Genomic DNA, 17,049 nt, shown 5'->3' with positions numbered 1-17,049 from the left:
TCCTGATACAGTTTCAGTTTTTCCCTGGCGGATGCTCCAGACATGAGGGATGCCAGTGCACTGCCCCAGGCCGGGCCGGCAGTGATGGTTTTTACACATGCAGGGAAATTCCCCGGCTTCTCCCCCTCACAGAGCTACCTCCTCTCCGGGAGGCAGATGAACTGCAGGTGCGGGACAGCTCCCTGCCAGCAGGGACAGCAGCCAAGGCACCAAATATCTCTGGGTCTGCAGCCAGTGTTGGGAACTGGGCAGGGAACAGGAGGCTTTTGTGTCACACACGTCTCAGGTAGGACGGACCCTCACTGACCCCAGATTGTGACTGGTCCTAACAAGGAGTTTGTCCAGAAAGCATCAGAACTGGGGCAGGACAGAGGTTCTGTCCACACAGAAAAGTTATTTTGAAACAATGGCCGTTATTCCAAAATAACAAGGCAAGAGTCTAGACAGCAATTCTGTTGTTTTGAAGTAATTCTGAAATAACGGACGGCTAATTCCAACTTCTGTAGACCTCACTGTACGCAGAAAAATGCCTATTCTGAAATAGCTATTTCAAAATGAGGCGTGTGTACATGCTCCACTTCTGCTATTTCAAAATATCCCCTTCCCAGGGCCATTCTAAGTTATTCCTCCTGGGGCTCTAAATCAAGGTAACACGTCTACATTAGGGAAGCCTCCTCAGACTCATTTTGAGGTTTCCCTGCAGTGTAGACGTGCTATTTTCAAATAAACTGTTCCAGAAGAGCTTATTCCAAAATAAAAGTGCCGTGCAGACATAGCCAGAGAGTCCTGAGAGATGAAGCAGCTGGAGGGAAGCCAGGAGAGCAGAGGCCAGTCTGAGAGGTGAGTGTCCCAGGTGTCTACCCCAGGCCTTCTGTCTAGGTCCCAGGTGTAAGGGGCAGCACTAATGACTCTGAATCCTCCAATCTGAGTTCAATTCTCAGTGGGACGGGCTGGGGTGGTTGCTGGGAGGTCCTTGTGCTCCAGGCTTTTTGGCTTCCTTGCCTTGAGGTTCACTAAGGGGGGTTTTGCTTGTCTGAGGCCCATTAGAGCTTCGTGAGCAGACTTGTGCTCAGGTGCCTGATGCCATCACAGCGTCAGGGCAGGTCGCCCATCTGACCCCTGAGCTCAGCCCATGCTGGAGGCAGCCAGAGAGTGTGAGCAGAACGGGGGTGGGGGAGTTGTATACTTTGGGAAGGTTTCTGGCTCCCAGCCACATGCCTTGTCCATGACCATCGGTCCCTGCACAAAGTGCATTGTGGGAATGAGAGTTGGGGCAGCAGGAAAGGGGCCAACCCCTGAGCACCAGCGAGCAGGTGGGAGAAGATGGGAGTGAATCCTGCTACCTCTCACGTGCAAAGGGAGCACTAACCCACGTGCAACTCATCTCTAGTGCTCTGGCCTCCAGCAGCTTTGTGCCCCACTAGGGTGGGTTATTTCAGAGACCAGGGAGGAAGAGGGAGGGGTCTCTGGATGTGCGGAGCCCCCCTGGCTCTGCCTGTGAAAAGAAAGAACAAGGGCTCAGCAGAAACTTCAATTCCACGTTGTACGTCTTCATTTTTTCAATCTAAGGACTTTGAAGAAACACTTCAAATATCTGCTCCAGTGGCGCAATGGGTCAGCGCACAGTACTTATAAGGCAGTACTTGTAGGAGACATGCTGAGGTTGTGAGTTCAAACCTCACCTGGAGCACTCCTTTTGAGTCCCTGCTGGGTTGTCCCCTTGCAGTAGTTCCAAAACTTTTCAGCATCACGCCCCCCCTTTTTGATTTTTGAAAAACCCTCATGTCCCCCCCCAAAATAGAAGCAAAACTTGTTTTAGCAAAAAAGAAAAAAAATTGATGGGGGGAGGACTGGGTCACCTCTTCCCCCTCCCCTGGAATTTCTTCACACCCCCTCTCCCTCCCGCCCCGGGCTGGCCCCAGAGCTCAGGCCCTGGGAGTCTGATCAGCAAGTGAGACTCGCCCGTCAGTCCAAGCTTCTTTCTTCCCGGCCACGTAGGAAGGGGCCACTGCAGGTGCACAACCCCCTGGCCTGCTGTGTCTGTGGAAAGGGGGGAGAGGACACACACTTGTCACTGGGGAACAGGGCGCATGGATCCCACTCGTTCCTGCAGAAAATGAAACAGGCTGAGCATTTTGCAGAGAACAGGCCAGAGCCCTTCTCCTGTCCCCGGAGAGATGGAAATGGGGCCGTTCCTCGTGGGGAAAGAAGTGGGTGTGTTGGGAGTGGGGTTAGAGTTCAAACCTCTCCACAGACCAGAACCCCACATTAGGGGCAAGAAAGAGTCTTAAGTCAGGCAGTGGAGAACACTTGGCTCCTGTTATGCTGTGATGGGATATTAGGACACTTTTCGCACACAGACTGGCTAACTCAGTTGGAAGAACATGAGACTCTTAATCTCAGGGTCATGGGTTCAAGCCCCATGCTGGGCGATGCTCTTCTCTAACTCACATTCTCAGTCTGCAAGCAATTGGCTCAGCTTTCATTAGGGCTTTGGAAAGACAAAGTCTAGTCCTGGGGTCCAGCTTTAGTAGAACCAGAAAGAGAACCAACTGCAATTTCCATCTTCTGAGGAGAAGGGAAGAGGATTTTCTTCTCCTCAGTTCTAGCCACATCAGCCCAGGGAGGAGAAAAAATAACCCTCTGCCTGCTGATTGTCCCCTGTCAGCTTCTGTAGCTTCACCTCCTTCCACAGCAGCTCCAGCTTTGAGCTACAAATCTCAAGGGGCTGGTGAGGAAATGAGGAGCTGGCAGCTGGGGTTAGTGGCTTCCATGAGAACAAGAGGTGGAGTGTTCACAAGGTGCATCCCCTCCCCTGCAGAGCAGGGTGTTGGAAAGAGCTAGAGCTAGGAACAGAACAGTCAGACAAGTGCCATTCTCTGAAGAACAGTTGTGTGTTGTGTGTTTTTGTGGTGTAGTGCTTATCACATTTGCCTGACATGCAAAAGGTTCCTGGTTCAAAACCAGGCACAAACACAGGGTCTTCTCTTATTGCTGCTCCCCTGGGTACTCGGGTAAGTGCAGCTCCTCCTGCCTGGGATAAGCCCAACTCACATGCGACGGGGGGGTGTGATGGTGACATCAGCTGAGAATGCCCCTTTGTGCCAGCCTGGGGAAGCCAGATGGGTCAGGCCAGGCACCTGATGGACACTTGTGTCTCAGTCTCCCCTGCCCTCGGAAGCAGGTGTATGGGGCCAGCTCCTCCTGCTGCTTCCCTTGTGTGACTTGCCCAAGGAGAAGTGAGGCAGGAATGGGACAGAGGAGCGAGGCCAAGCTGAGGGGGGCAGGACAAAAGCTCAACATCTCAGTGGGACTCAGTAGGGTGAGCAGAGCCTCCCCCCCCTTGTTCTGCCAAAGCCTGTGGGGTGGGGCTGGCTGTGGGGAGGCAGAGCCCTGTGCCTGTCTCAGGGCATCCCCCAGGAGCCTCCTTGCAGCCCAGGAGAAGAAGGGGGCTCTGGGTGGAAGGAAAACAAGCAAAGCTGGTCCCAGTGGGCCTGGGCCAGGGCTCCAGTTTGGCCCAGCTGAGTCACAGGTGCCTTGTGTAGGTCCCATGGTCTAAGAGGCAGCACTAAGGACTCTGAGTCAACCCTCTGTCTACGCTGCACCTAAACTTGAAATAAGATGTTACATCAGGGCTCTGTCTACACTACAGAGACAACGGTTTAGTCCAGAGAACACAGCTGCTGAATTTTTTTCAGAAGAGCAGACCATGCGCTTTTGGTGCCTCTGTGAACCTCATTTTATGAAGAAGAAGAAATGTTACAAAAAAAAAAGTTTTTTTCCCCACATTTGGCCCAGTGTAAACAGGCCAAATGTTGGAAAACCTTCTTCCAGAAAAAGCTATGCAAACTAGGCTTCACGATTTACCTAGCTTCTTCAGAAGAACAGTGTAGTATAGACATAGCTTGAGTGATGCACAGCACTGGTAGGTGACATGGAGGGACAAAAGGGTCTGTGGCCACCTGCAGCCTTTCAGAGCAGCCCTTGCCTCCCCACTCGCTGGGGTCTCCTGGGAACTCTCTGGACTAAAGCCCATCCTGGTGTCAGCCTAAAGATTGCCTATTCTGTAAAAGCTGCTCTGGAAATGAGGAAGCAGCTAAAGTGACTCTGGCAGGATTTGAACCCACAACCTTTGAATGACCCACCTAGGTCACAGTGAGCGCCACAACTTAGAAGTCCAACACGCTTTCCATTGCACCACAGAGCCTTATGAATTGAGACCTTTGCTGTCTCTTGTAACCCTTCTTCCGGGTAGGCCTGGCAGTAACCAGGGCTGGGATCAATATCTTGGGGCCATCACACATAGAACCAGCTCGAGCCCCACCCAGTAATCTGGGAAATTCATGCACCCCTGGGCGCCTCTGAGAGGCAATGCTTCCCCACTCGCAAGCACCGAGTCTGAGGTAGGAAAGAAACATTTAATGAAACAGAAAGGCTGTGTCTACACTGGGCCACTTATTCCGGAAAATCAGCCGCTTTTCCGGAATAAGCTGCGAGCTGTCTACACTGGCCCTTGAATTTCCGGAAAAGCAAAGACGTTGAACTGTACAAAATCAGCCGCTATTCCAGAAAAACTATTCTGCTCCCACTCGGGCATAAGTCCTTATTCCGGAACACTGTTTCGGAAAAGGGCGAGTGTAGACAGCCCAGTAGTCTTTTCCGGAAAAAAGCCCCGATTGCGGAACTGACGATCGGGGCTCTTTTCCGGAAAAGCACGTCTACATTGGCCACGGACGCTTTTCCGGAAAAAGGGCTTTTCCGGAAAAGCATCTTGCCAATGTAGACGCTCTTTTTCCGGAAATACTTATAATGAAAACTATTCTGTTTTAAGCATTTCCGGAAATTCATGCCAGTGTAGACACAGCCAAAGAGAAGTCATACGGCATTAACATGAGCCAAGCCCCCACGCCAGCCAAGAATCGCCCGAAGTCCAAAAAGTCTGACACCCCAAAGGTCTCTGTCCTTGGTCCGTGCCACCGAGAGTCCCAAAGTTCACCCACAGGGTTTCACCTCCCAACCTGGGTATAAATGGGGGTGGGAGGGGATAGATAGGAGGCACCTTATACGAAACTCCACCACGCTCCACCAGCTGTCTCGTTCCACGCCTCTGGACGCTCCACTGGGCACCAGCCACCGCTCCACGCCATGCAGCTGATAGCCGCTCTTCATCTGCCGCCACTCCTCGCTATGCCTCTGGTCGCCGCTCCTCACCTGCTGCCGCTCCACGCCACGCCGCTGGTGGCTGCTCCTCACCTGCCACTGCACCGCTCCACGCTGCTGGTGGCCGCTCTTCGCCTGCCGCCGCTCCACGCCACACCACTGGCTGCCACTACTTCACTGCGGCAACAGGTCTGGCACTCAGCCAAACCAGTGATTTCAGCTCTCAGTGATTTCAACTCTTTAGCCACCAGCTGGACTAGCAAATGAATCCAGCTTTCACTGGACTAGCAACAGAAACGACTCTTCAGGGAGTCTGGTTTAAGTCTATCCTTAAAACAAAGGGAGAAAGGCACAGATTGGGCCAGTCTTATAGCTCACAGATGGCAGGTGTAAAACACGCTGACTCAAATCTTTTAACCATTTCCCCCAGCTCTAGCCACTCAATTCTGGAAGGGGGGAGGCTTGTTCTTCCGAGACCTCTTACCATGATGGTGGTGTCTCTCCTGCGAGCACTGGTGGCATGTTTTACAGTTCCCACATTTAGGGGTAGCATGATTAGTGACCCCCACAACAGTCCTAAATTATATACAATTCTCCACATTCCATTCCAACACAGACCCTCCATCAGCCCTGGCTGAATGGGATTTCCATAGCCACACCTCAAATTCCCTTCTGAGCAGTATTTACATGTCAACAGTTAACAGTTAATTACCTTGCAGAGCTAAACAACTGTAGTGGGCACACCCACCCCTCCTTTTAGCTGGCTGACAGCAAGCAGCAGTTCAGCCCCTGCTTACACTCTGATATCTGCTTTGCAGCATGGCAATTGCTGGGGGAAAAGAAAGGGGAGCCAGGTCTGTCTCTTTTGGGAGAGCAGGTAGGAAGAGGGAGGGGCCACTGAGCCCCCTGACAGTGAAAACAATTGGGCTATGTCTACGCTGGCAGGTTCTTGCACCAGAAATATGCAAATGAGGCTAAGCGTAGCGGCATTGCACAAGAGGGTTTTTCTTGCACAAGAAGGGGCTGTGTAGATGCTCCTTCTGGCACAAGAGCCTCTTCCACAACAATGGTGGCTCATTAGAAATGCAAATGAGGCTCACCCACTCCCTTGGCCACTTGCCACTGCTCCTACCAGCCGCCCGCCAGCCACTCCCTCCAGCCGCCCCATCCATGCTGCTGTGGGTGCCAGTGTCTCACCACACTGTGAAATCAGACCAGAGACGGACACTGTCAGTAAACACTCATATCAGAAACGCTCCTCTGGATGCTGGGCCCACCAGAGCCGTGTGCCGCTGCCATCTGCCTGCTCCGTGGACGTCTTCCCATTGCAGAGCGCGTGCCGAGCCAGACTGTGACTAGACAGCCCCTCTCTGGGCACCCAGGGGCTACGTCTACACTGCAGGCTTCTTGATCAAGAATGGCTGTTCTTGCGCAAAATCTTGAGAAGCATCTACACTGCACGCGCGTTCTTGAGCAACTAAATTTACGGCAAAACGTAGGAAGAGAGGGCTTCTTGGGCTAGAGTTATTCCTCTCCCCATGAGGAATAAACCCTCTTGTGCAAGAGCTCTTGCACAAGAAGGTACAGGAAGTCCCCGGGTTACGTACAAGATAGGGACTGTAGGTTTGTTCTTAAGTTGAATTTGTATGTAAGTCGGAACTGGTACATATTGTAGGGGAAACTCTAGCCAAACATTTCTCCAGAGCTCAGTTTTATTCTCCCACACCTCACTTCCCTCAGTCCTTTATTCTCAAGCTGAGGTGTCTGCTGAGAAAAGCCATTCCGCGTCTCCCTGGTCTGCTGGGGGGGAGGAGACAAGGGAGATGCGGAGCGGCTTTTCTCACTGCGGAGGACGCGGGCGGCGAGACCACAGCACGTCTTGGCAGTCTGCTGGGGTGGGGGACGCAGCTAGTGCGGTGTTGCCTCACCCAGTTTGTAAGTAGGGATCCGATGTAAGTCGGATCCATGTAAGCCGGGGACTGCCTGTAGTATGAATGGGCAACAGGGTTTTTTCGTGCAAGAAATCCCTATGGCTAACATGGCCATCAGAGATTTCTTGCACAAGAGAGTGTGCACACTGCCACCGACATTCTTGCACAAAAGCACATTGCAGTTTGGACATGCTCTTGCACAAGACATTTTGCACAAGCACTCTTGCACAAAACAGTTCTTGTGTAAGAAGCCTGCAGGGTAGATGTAGCCAAGGGGTGTTTGGGTTTGTTACAAGCACTGAGCTTTGTACAACAGCCCAGGGGACATTGTGAAAAGCCCAAACCTTCCTGCCCTGGGTGTCCTTGGCCAACCAGGAAGTGGCACAAAGGTTCCTGGCAGTGCTGGGTTTGGGTAGTTTGAAACAAACTTTGCAGGCCCAATGAGGTGGCTGCGTGATTAAGGCGATGGACTACTAATCCATTGTGCTGTGCATGCAGGGGTTCAAATCCCATCCTTGTTGGGTGTTTGCAGCCCTTCCTCTTGCTTCTCCCAGATCTCTCTTCAGTTCAGTGCCAGCCCCTCTCACTGCAGCCTGGGGAAAGGGGAAATCTCCACAGAGACACTCCCAGATGGGATCCTCCATCCCTTCTGCCCTCAAGGGGAAACCTCACAAAGGAGATTCCAGGCAGCCAGGCCATGGGGGTCTCTGAGATGCCCCAGCCCTGCAGCCTGTCCCACCTGGCTGTTGCCATGGTCCCTCTGTGAGGTCACTGCCTCCCAGCCAATGAGCTGAGGTGCTAAAAAAGTTCCTTGTGATGTCACTGCTGCCTTGCAGGCTCATGTCCAGCCCCTGGCCAGCCCCTTGGCATGTGTGAGCTGCTCTCCCTGCCCCCGTCACTCAGGGCTGGTTCTGGGGCTCACACAGGGAACATCAGCTGCTGCTCAGGGGGCCACATGCCCCCAAGGTCACCTATTAAATGTCAGGGCAAGCCAGGATCTATCCTGTCCCTTCCCCAAGACCCCACCCCTTTGCTGAGCCCCTGCCCTCCCCAAACCTTTCCAGGGACTCTTGGTTACTAATGGACACTCGCCACTAATGACATAATCACACCCCAGCCATTTTGCTAGGGCTGCAGCTGGGGAGAAAAGTTTAATTTAAATCATTAAACGATTAAGCGTTTGAACTGTCTCATGTTAGTTGATCAAACTTCATTTTAAATAAAGGAAAAACATTACGGCCAGCACAATAGGTTTCGGTGCCGCACCCCTAGAGACTCTGGAACAAAGAAGACACATGAGAAGAACCCAACTTTCTTCCTTTTGCTGAGACATGGGTGGATCTAGCTCAGGTTTCACTCAGCGGGTCTGTCTGCATGTGAAGTACCTGTGACAGCCCCTGTGCTCCTCTGCCCCTCATCAGCAATGCCATATATTTGGGGAAGCAGTTGCCCTGAGACTTTTAGAAGGGACAACCTGGACAAATTAATGCTGCTCAGGCTCCTTCGATAGCTCAGCTGGCAGAGCAGAGGACTGTAGTGTGTGTTTGTTAAGTGATCCTTAGGTTGCTGGTTTAACTCTGGCTCGAAGGAGCCATTCTTTTCCCGTCAGCGTGGCCTTAGTAGAAAGCAAGCAAGGTGTTTACCTTGGGTCCATGTCTTCAGAACCCTGCACTTCAATTGACAAAAGGATTGTGGGGAGGAGCTGCCAATCACATTTCTTGGGCTGCGCAGGTTCTGTCCACACACAAAAGTTCTTTTGGAACTATGGCCGTTATTCCACAATAACAATGCAAGAGTCTGCACCGGAACCAGCAGTTTCCCACCACGTCTCACTTGAGAAGATGCAACTTGTTCCCCTTCCTCTCACCTCACGTCTCCCTTGTCTCTGTTCCCTTCAAAGGTCTCCTCCGCCTCAGGACCCGCCTCCTCAGGGCGCTGCCCCTCTGCCACTGGGCTGGGAGTGGGGGACTCCACAGTCTCTGCACTTGGGCTGAGAAGTCTCATGGGGACTCGTCTGTTGATGGGTTAGTCAGCCCGATGGCCAGCCGGATCCATTCTGTAGCGCTGCCCGAGAGGGAACTTTCCCAATGTCCACTGGTATTTCCTGGGCCTTTGTGTAGGGGATTGGCCTTGGCCATCTTCTATTTTGGAAATGCCTCTTCCTTGGAAAGCAGCTCCCAGGAGTTCATGGAACTTCTTCTTCTCAGCGTGGAAAGGGACAAGCAAGGGGTGACGGGACAGGGGTTTATGTGATGATGACAGGGGTGCAGAAAGCAAATAAGAAATTATTTTTTCGCCTACTTAAGAACCAGGATGACAGAATGAAACTGGTAAGTAACCGAGTTAAAAAGGAAGCATTTTTGCGCCCAGTGGAACTCCTTGCCAGAGGATGTTGCAAAGGGAAAATCTACAAGGTGTAAGATCCACGCCCCCAAACCTCACCAGGCAAACTACCCCATGGGCTTTGCCCGCACCATGCTCAGGGCCTGGGGATTTTCTGTCACTTTGCCAGACCAAATAACTAGCCCCCCGTGCTCTGGAGTCTCTGCCTGTCATGGGTCTTCTCATCTTCAGGCTCCGCTTTGTCTCCAGACAGACCCTGCTCTGCTACAGCCACCTCCCTCTGTCTGTCACTCCTGGGCCTTCTGGAGGAAAATGTGCCCCTTCACTCTTACTTTGGATACCTGGGCTTTTAGCACCCAGATCTGCACCTAACACCAGCATTGGCAAATGAGGGGGTCTGAACAGGTTCTGTGGAGTAAGAGAGAGACCCACTTGGGAGCATCCTTGCCAACTGTCGCAGAAAGGAGAGGAAGGTAAGCTCTTTGGCAGTGAAAGGAAACTGTCACCCCAGGTGGGACTTGAACCCACAACACCTGGTTTAGGAGGCCAGTGCCTTATCCATTAGGCCACTGGGGCACACAGAAAACAATGCTAGAGATATTCACCCTCCGAAATGGCCCTTTTCCATTTTTCACTCCTGATTAAGCCCCTTTGAAGAAGCCAGATACACAGGAAGGGCTGATCACACCCCTCTGAAAATCAGCTTTCCATGGGTATCGGTAGCTGGTTCCGAGTCATGGGCCCTGACGTCTTGTCTCCCTCCCAAAGCCAGGGAAGTGTCTCATCAGGGAGCCGCGCTGGTGCTCACACTGCTCCTGGGGAAGGGAGCGGGTCCCACGGTGGCTGGGGCTGGTTGGGGAATGGCTGGTTGTTACTGAAGGGGAAGGATAAAATGCAGCCACATTACCGAGGGCGCAGGAGGCCGGCCTGGTGACACCCTGGGATGGCCCTGGGGGAGCTCTGCAATGTGACCCTGGCTCGCAAGTGAAGACTCCCCCTTGATAAGCGCGAGAGGCTCCGAGCGGCCTGGTCTGAATCGGGATGGACGGCCCCACTGCTGGAGTGTCAGAGCCAGACACTAGAGTTACTGGCACGTCTCTCACACCCACAGAAGTCCTGTCACAAGCTCCCTGTCACTCCCATCATGAGCTAAAAGTGACTGGGGTGGGATTTGTAACCACAACCTTCGAATGATTAGCCTGGCTCACACCAAACACCACTGCTTAGACAGCCAACATGGCTACAGTTGCAGTACAGTGCACAAAATCTCAGCTAGCTCCTCATCCTCTCCTTCTGCTTTGCAACAGGGCAATTGCTGGGGTAGAAGAAAGGGAAAAGCTGAGCCAGAGGAACACACGCTCCCTCTCCCACACTCAGACCCCCCATACCCAGCCCCCTGCCCAGAGCCTCAGCTGTGGCTTAAACCTGGTTCCAGAGAGAAGAGGCCAATTCAAACAGCCCCCTCTCAGCGAGGGAGTCAGTACGTCGGTGGGTGGGGCAGGGAGCTGGGGGCAGATCTTGGCTCTAACTCACTGAGTGACCTTGGCCTGTTCAGTGAATCTCTCCCTGGCTCTAAGGCCCTGTCTGTACAGCAGGGACAGCAACACTCACAGCCCCACAGGAGGGCCCCTGGCCTAACAACGTGGCCCCCTGAGCAGCCTCTGATGTTCCCTGCTTGAGCCCCAGAACCAGCCCTGAGTGACGGGGGCAGGGAGAGCAGCTCACACATGCCAAGGGGCTGGCCAGGGACAGGACATGAGCCTGCCAGGCAGCAGTGGGTGGGTGGAACAGGGAGGGAGCTGGGGACAGAGGTGGGCTCTAGCTCACTAGGGGTGTGTCCCATAGCTCAGAATAAGTTATACCATTGTGTAGCTTATTTCGAGTCAATTTTGAAATAGCTTATTTTGTAATTTGGTGCTGGCTACACAGCACTTAGTTCCAAATAAATCGCTGTTCCGAAATGCCCCTCACTCCTCGCGCCATGAGGTTTGCAGGGACATCGGAATAGCGAGCCCGTTATGGTTTGAAACAAGGGGCTTGCTCTTAAGATGAGTCTGTGTGATACGAGCACCACGTCCTAAACCTCCGAGCTAGCCGACCCAGGGGTGCCAGTCTCACAAGTGGCCCTTTCAGAACGGAGCCCTGGGAAGCCGCAGGGACGTTGTGGGCTCTGGAACAAGGTGGGTGGGGCAGGAGAGACTTTTATCAGTAGGGGAATTAGCTCAAGTGGTAGAGCCCTTGCTTTGCATGCAAGAGGCAGTGGGATCAATGCCCACATTCTCTATCTACTGCTCTGCTCTTATTCCTTATTTCCACTGTTAGGGGCTCCATGGCCCTCTTCCTACCTGCTGTCCCAAAAGAGGTGGACCTGGCTCCCCTTACTTTTCCCCCAGGCATTGACATGCTGCAAAGCAGAGAGTGGAGATATCAAGCTCTGTAGCCCATCAGGCTCTGTGGTGCAATGGAAAGCATGTTGGACTTCTAAGCTACAATGGTTAGTGTAAGCCCCACTAGACATTTAAAGGCTGTGGGTTCAAGTCCCACCAGAGTCACTTTAGCTGGTTCCTCATTTCCTGGACACCTTTTACAGACCAGGCAATTCTTAGGCTGACAGTGGGGTGGGCTTGAGTCCAGACAGTTCCCAGCAGACCCCAGTGAGGATGGAGGGAAGGGCTGGTTCTTGGGGTTGGAGCTGGGGGTTGTTCTGAAAGGCTGCAGGTGCCATTAGATCGTTTTGTCCCTCCCTGTCTCCTACCAGTGCTGAGCAACACTCAGGCTGTGTCTACACTGCTCTTCTGGAAAAAGCTACGCAAATTTCAAAACCCAATTTGTGTAGCTTTTTCTTCTGCTTTTTTTGGAAGAGGCTTTTCCAACATTTGGCCTGTTACACTGGGCAAGTCACACAAGGGAGGCAGCAGGCAGAGCCGGCCCAATGCACCAGCCTCCCAGGGCAGGGGAGGGCAAGCCACAAGCCTCCAGCAGCAGCTGCCTGGCCTGTTTCATCTCCCTTCTCCAGGCTGGCACCCAGGGGCATTATCAGGTGAGGTCACCCCCCTCTATCACATGGTAGTTGGGCTCATCCAGGGCACAGGCTGGTTAGCAGCAGCTGCACTTACCTAGGCACCCAGGGGAGCAGCAATAAGAGATGGGGCTCTGTTTTCACCTGGCTTTGAACCACAGCCCTTTAATTTGTTACACAACTTTGATAACCACCACACCACAGAAACACACTTTGGCAGAGACGGCACTTGGTTCGCTGTTCTGTTCCCAGCTCTTTCTAACACCCTGCTCTGCGGGGGAGGCAAATGCACCTTGTGAACACTCCACCTCTTGTTCTCATGGAAGCGACTAACCCGAGCTGCCAGCTCCTCATTTCCTCACCAGCCCCTTGAGATTTGTAGCTCAAAGCTGGAGCTGCTGTGGCAGGAGGTGAAGTTACAGAAGCTGACGGGGGACAATCAGCGGGCGGAGGGTTATTTTTTCTCCTCCCTGGGCTGATGTGGCTAGAACTGAGGAGAAGAAAATCCTCTTCCCTTCTCCTCAGAAGATGGAAATTGCAGTTGGTTCTCTCTCTGGTTCTACTAAAGCTGGACCTCAGGACTAGACTTTTTCTTTCTAAAACCCTGGTGAAAGCTGAGAGCAAATTACTTGTAAGCTGAGAATGTGAGTTAAAGAAGGGCACCGCCCAGCATGGGGCTTGAACCCTGAGATTAAGGGGTGTGTCTAGACTACTGAGTTTTGTCGACAAAAGTGGACTTTTGTCAACAAAACTATACCAGTGTCTACACTACCGCTGAATTCTGTCAACATAATGTCGACAGAACTCAGCAGTTTTGTCGTCGCTGGTATACCTCATTTTACGAGGCATAACACCTTCTGTCGACAGAGTTCTGTTGACAGAAGGTGTTATTGCCTGTAGGGTTGCGTCTAGACTACAGGGTTCTGTCGACAAAGCAGTTTGCTTTGTCGACAGAACTCTATATGTCTGGATGCTCTTTGTCAACAGAAGTTTTGTCGACAGAAACTTCTGTCGACAAAACCCGGTAGTCTAGACGTACTCTAAGAGTCTCCTGCTCTAGCAACTGAGCTAACCAGGCTGTGTGCAAAAAGTTTCCTAATATCCCAACACAGGATAACAGGAGCCAAGTGTTCTCCACTGCCTGACTCAAGGCTCTTTCTTGCTCCTAATGTGGGGTTCTGGTCTGTGGGGAGGTTTGAACTCGAACCCCACTCCCCACACACCCACTTCTTTCCCCACAAGGAACGGACCCATTTCCATCTCTCCAGGGACAGGAGAAGGGCTCTGGCCTGTTCTCTGCAAAATGCTCAGCCTGTTTCATTTTCTGCAGGAACGAGTGGGATCCATGCGCCCTGTTCCCCAGTGACAAGTGTGTGTCCTCTTCCCCCCTTTCCACAGACACAGCAGGCCAGGGGGCTATGAGCCTCCAGAGGCCTCTTCCTACTTGGCCTCCCACAAAGCTGGGGTGAAAAGCTGCTAGATCCCAGTCCTCCTGGGCCAAGCCATGGCAGAGGTAGCAGGATTCACTCCCATCTTCTCCTGCCTGTGCCCTGGTGTTGAGGGGCCGGCCCCTTTCCTGCTGCCCCAACTCTTATTCCCACAATGCACTTTGTGCCAGGGCCATTGGTCTTTCTGCCAAGGTGCGTGTCTGGGAGCGAAGACTCAGGGCCCTTCCCCAAATACACAAATCCCCCCTCTAACCTGCTCACACTGTCTGGCTGCCTCTAGCACCAGCTGAGCTTAGGGGCCAGGTTGGCTACTGAGCCCCCAACAGTGAAAATAAGGGATAAGAACTGAGCTGCAGTTGGAGCATCCATTGTGCTCTGCATGCATGGGTTCAAATCCCATCCTCATCAGTTGTTTGCAGCCTCTCTCTTCAGTTCAGTGCCAGCCCCTCCTGTAACCCTGCCTGCCTCAGCCCCTCCCACTGCAGCCTGGGGAAAGGGGAAATCTCCACAGAGACACTCCCAGCTGGGACCCTCAATCCCTTCTGCCCTCAGGGGGAAACCTCATAAAGGAGATTCCAGGCAGCCAGGCCATGGGGGTCTCTGAGATGCCCCAGCCCTGCAGCCTGTCCCACCTGGCTGTTGCCATGGGTCCTCTGTGAGGTCACTGCCTCCCAGCCAATGAGCTGAGGTGCTACACAAGGCCCTTGTGATGTCACTGCTGCCTGGCAGGCTCATGTCCTGCCCCTGGCAGCCCCTTGTTGTGTTTGAGTGAGCTGCTCTCCCACTCTTGGGCTCTCAGTGCGGGTTCTTGCTATGTCCATTGTCACAGAAAAATGAGTCGTCCTGTAGCACCTTAGGGACTAACAAGTAGGTGTATTGGGAGCTTTCGTGGGCCCAACTCACTTCGTCTGATGAGCAGGGCGATGGAGTTTATTTCCCTCTGCTCAACTGATAGGAGGCTTCAGCAGTTTCATTTTGTCACTTTGTGACAGATCTCCACCCCTTTAATTTAAGTTTCATGAAATTGATTTATGGGTACACATATGCAGAACTCGAAGATGCTTTGGGCAAATTACCTCATGTGACCGATCAAACTGAATGGCACAATCTGCTGGATCTTTCTCTTTTTGGTGCACGTATCGCTCGTGTGTGTCAAGTTAGAAATATGGGGCAGGGAATGCTTTATGATTTTAAAAGTACAAATGAAAGACAAATGAGGGCGTTTCCCTCAGGCTACGTTTACACTGCAGGCTTTTTGCACAGGAACTGTTTTGCGCAAGAGTTCTTGTGCAAAAGGTCTTCCACAAGAGAGTGTCCACACTGCCATGTGCTTTTGTGCAAGAGATGTGCTTTCGCACAAGAGTGTCCATGGCAGTCTGGATGCTCTTGCACAAGAAAGCTGATAGACATTTTAGCCATAGTGCTTTCTTGGGCAAGAAACCCTTGTTGCCTGTTTACACTGCCTTCTTGCTGAAGAGCTCTTGTGCAAGAGGACTTATTCCTTGTGGAGAGAGGAATAACTGTTGTGCAAGAAGCCCTGTTGTCTGATGCTTTACTGTAAATTTACTTGCGCAAGAACACACATGCAGTGTAGATACCCTGCAAGCTTTTGCTCAAGAACAGCTGTTCTTGCGCAGAAAGCCTGCAGTGTAGACGTAGCCTCAGTGTCTGGGTGATCACTTGTAAACAGCCTCTTTTGTCCATTATGTCTTAGCACCGTGGTCACCAACCAGTAGATCGTGAGCTACCGGTAGATCTCAGGGGCTCTAAGAGTAGCTCTTGAGCCCTCTCTGAACTGTGCACCTGCGCAGTACATTTACATTAGATTTCCTCATTTGAGGAGCAGCTGCTCACCGAGCAACAACACAGGTGAGTAGTTGCGAGGAATGGTGGGAGCTGGGAGGTCGGGAGGGCTGAAACTCCCCACCCAGCTGACTGTGGCTTTCACAGCTGGAGCTAGGCGCAGCCTCCCTGGGCTGAGCGCAGGGCAGCCAGGCTGGAGGGAGAGAAGCAGCTGCCCAGCCAGCTGGCCATGGTGCTCAGCCAGGGAGCACCACGCTCCACGTGGGCTGGCACAGAGGAGAAGCTGCCTGGCCTGCTGGCTGTGGCGTTCAGCCCAGAGGAGGCTGAACTGCGCTCCAGCTGATTGGGCGGCTTCCCCTCTGCGCCTGCCCACGTGGAGTGTGGTGCTCCCTGGCTGAGCGCCATGGCCAGCTGGCCCGGCAGCCGCTTTTCTTCGCTCCAGCCCGGCTGCCCTGCGGTCAGTCCGGAGGGAGCACAGGTCGGAGGCTTCCCTCCGTGGCTGGTGTAGGGAACTCCCTGCCCCCAACCTTGTTTCCTCTCCTCTGCCCCAAACTTGTCCCCCGCCCTCCTGACCCCCTGTTCCTTCTCCCTTGCCCCCCCGACGCCGCTCCAGAAACCTTCCCCCCCTGCAGAAACCAGTTCCTTCTGGCACCCTGTCTCCTACTACAGAAACCTGTCCCCCTGCTCCCCTCTGCAGAAACCTGGCCCCCCCAGCACCCTGTCCCCTGCTGCAGAAACCTGTCCTGGCACCCTGCCCCCTCTCCCCTGCCCTCACTGGCACCCTGTTCCCTGCTCCAGAACCCACTAGCACCCCTCCCCAGTACTGTGTCCCCTGCTCCCAAATGACTTTTCTATGGGTCAGTGACACCTGACTCAAGGCAGGTTCCCTGCCATTCTCATAAATAAAGACAATGCAGAAACGTTTTGTGTTTAACATAGTATTCTATTTAAAAATGGAGCCTGGCCAACAAACCCACAATTGGGGCCAAGCCCCCATCTGGCCACAACCACTCCTGCCCTCCCCCTTCCCCAGACCCTAGATCTGAGCCTATCAAACACTGGAACCCCCTGCCCTGAGCCCCTCCCATACCCCAACCCAAATTCCTGCACTCTCACATCCGCAAGCCTGTGGCTTGCTTAGAATCCCAACACTGCCCAGCCTGGAGCCCCCTCCCCGAGCCAGTGTCCCCTTCTCCACCTCCTCCTCCATCCAGATTTCCTCCCGGAGCTTGCACCTCTCACCCCTTCCCACACCCAAATCCCTCATTCCCACCCCAGAGACTATACAGCCTGTCTCAATACAGGGGAGGGGAGGGGAGGGGAAGGGAAGGAGTTAGCCAAAAAG

The 17,049-nt window shown here is 53.1% G+C and overlaps 4 non-coding genes across 4 annotated transcripts; 3 read left to right on the top strand and 1 right to left on the bottom strand.

The window, feature by feature from the left end:
• Window positions 1-1,596: 1,596 nt before the first annotated feature.
• On the top strand, window positions 1,597-1,690 carry TRNAI-UAU (transfer RNA isoleucine (anticodon UAU)). Its single transcript has 2 exons — window positions 1,597-1,634; window positions 1,655-1,690. It is a non-coding gene; the product is annotated as a tRNA-Ile (tRNA).
• A 1,213-nt stretch (window positions 1,691-2,903) lies between these two features.
• TRNAV-GAC (transfer RNA valine (anticodon GAC)) lies at window positions 2,904-2,976 on the top strand. Its single transcript has one exon. It is a non-coding gene; the product is annotated as a tRNA-Val (tRNA).
• Window positions 2,977-9,937: 6,961 nt separating this feature from the next.
• On the bottom strand, window positions 9,938-10,010 carry TRNAR-CCU (transfer RNA arginine (anticodon CCU)). The gene has a single exon. It is a non-coding gene; the product is annotated as a tRNA-Arg (tRNA).
• A 1,871-nt stretch (window positions 10,011-11,881) lies between these two features.
• Window positions 11,882-11,986, top strand: TRNAR-UCU (transfer RNA arginine (anticodon UCU)). The gene is made up of 2 exons: window positions 11,882-11,918; window positions 11,951-11,986. It is a non-coding gene; the product is annotated as a tRNA-Arg (tRNA).
• Window positions 11,987-17,049: the final 5,063 nt, after the last annotated feature.

Source organism: Pelodiscus sinensis, unplaced genomic scaffold (assembly GCF_049634645.1).
Source record: "Pelodiscus sinensis isolate JC-2024 unplaced genomic scaffold, ASM4963464v1 ctg35, whole genome shotgun sequence".
Lineage (NCBI taxonomy): Eukaryota > Metazoa > Chordata > Testudines > Trionychidae > Pelodiscus > Pelodiscus sinensis.
This window is presented reverse-complemented; position numbering and strand designations above follow the sequence as displayed.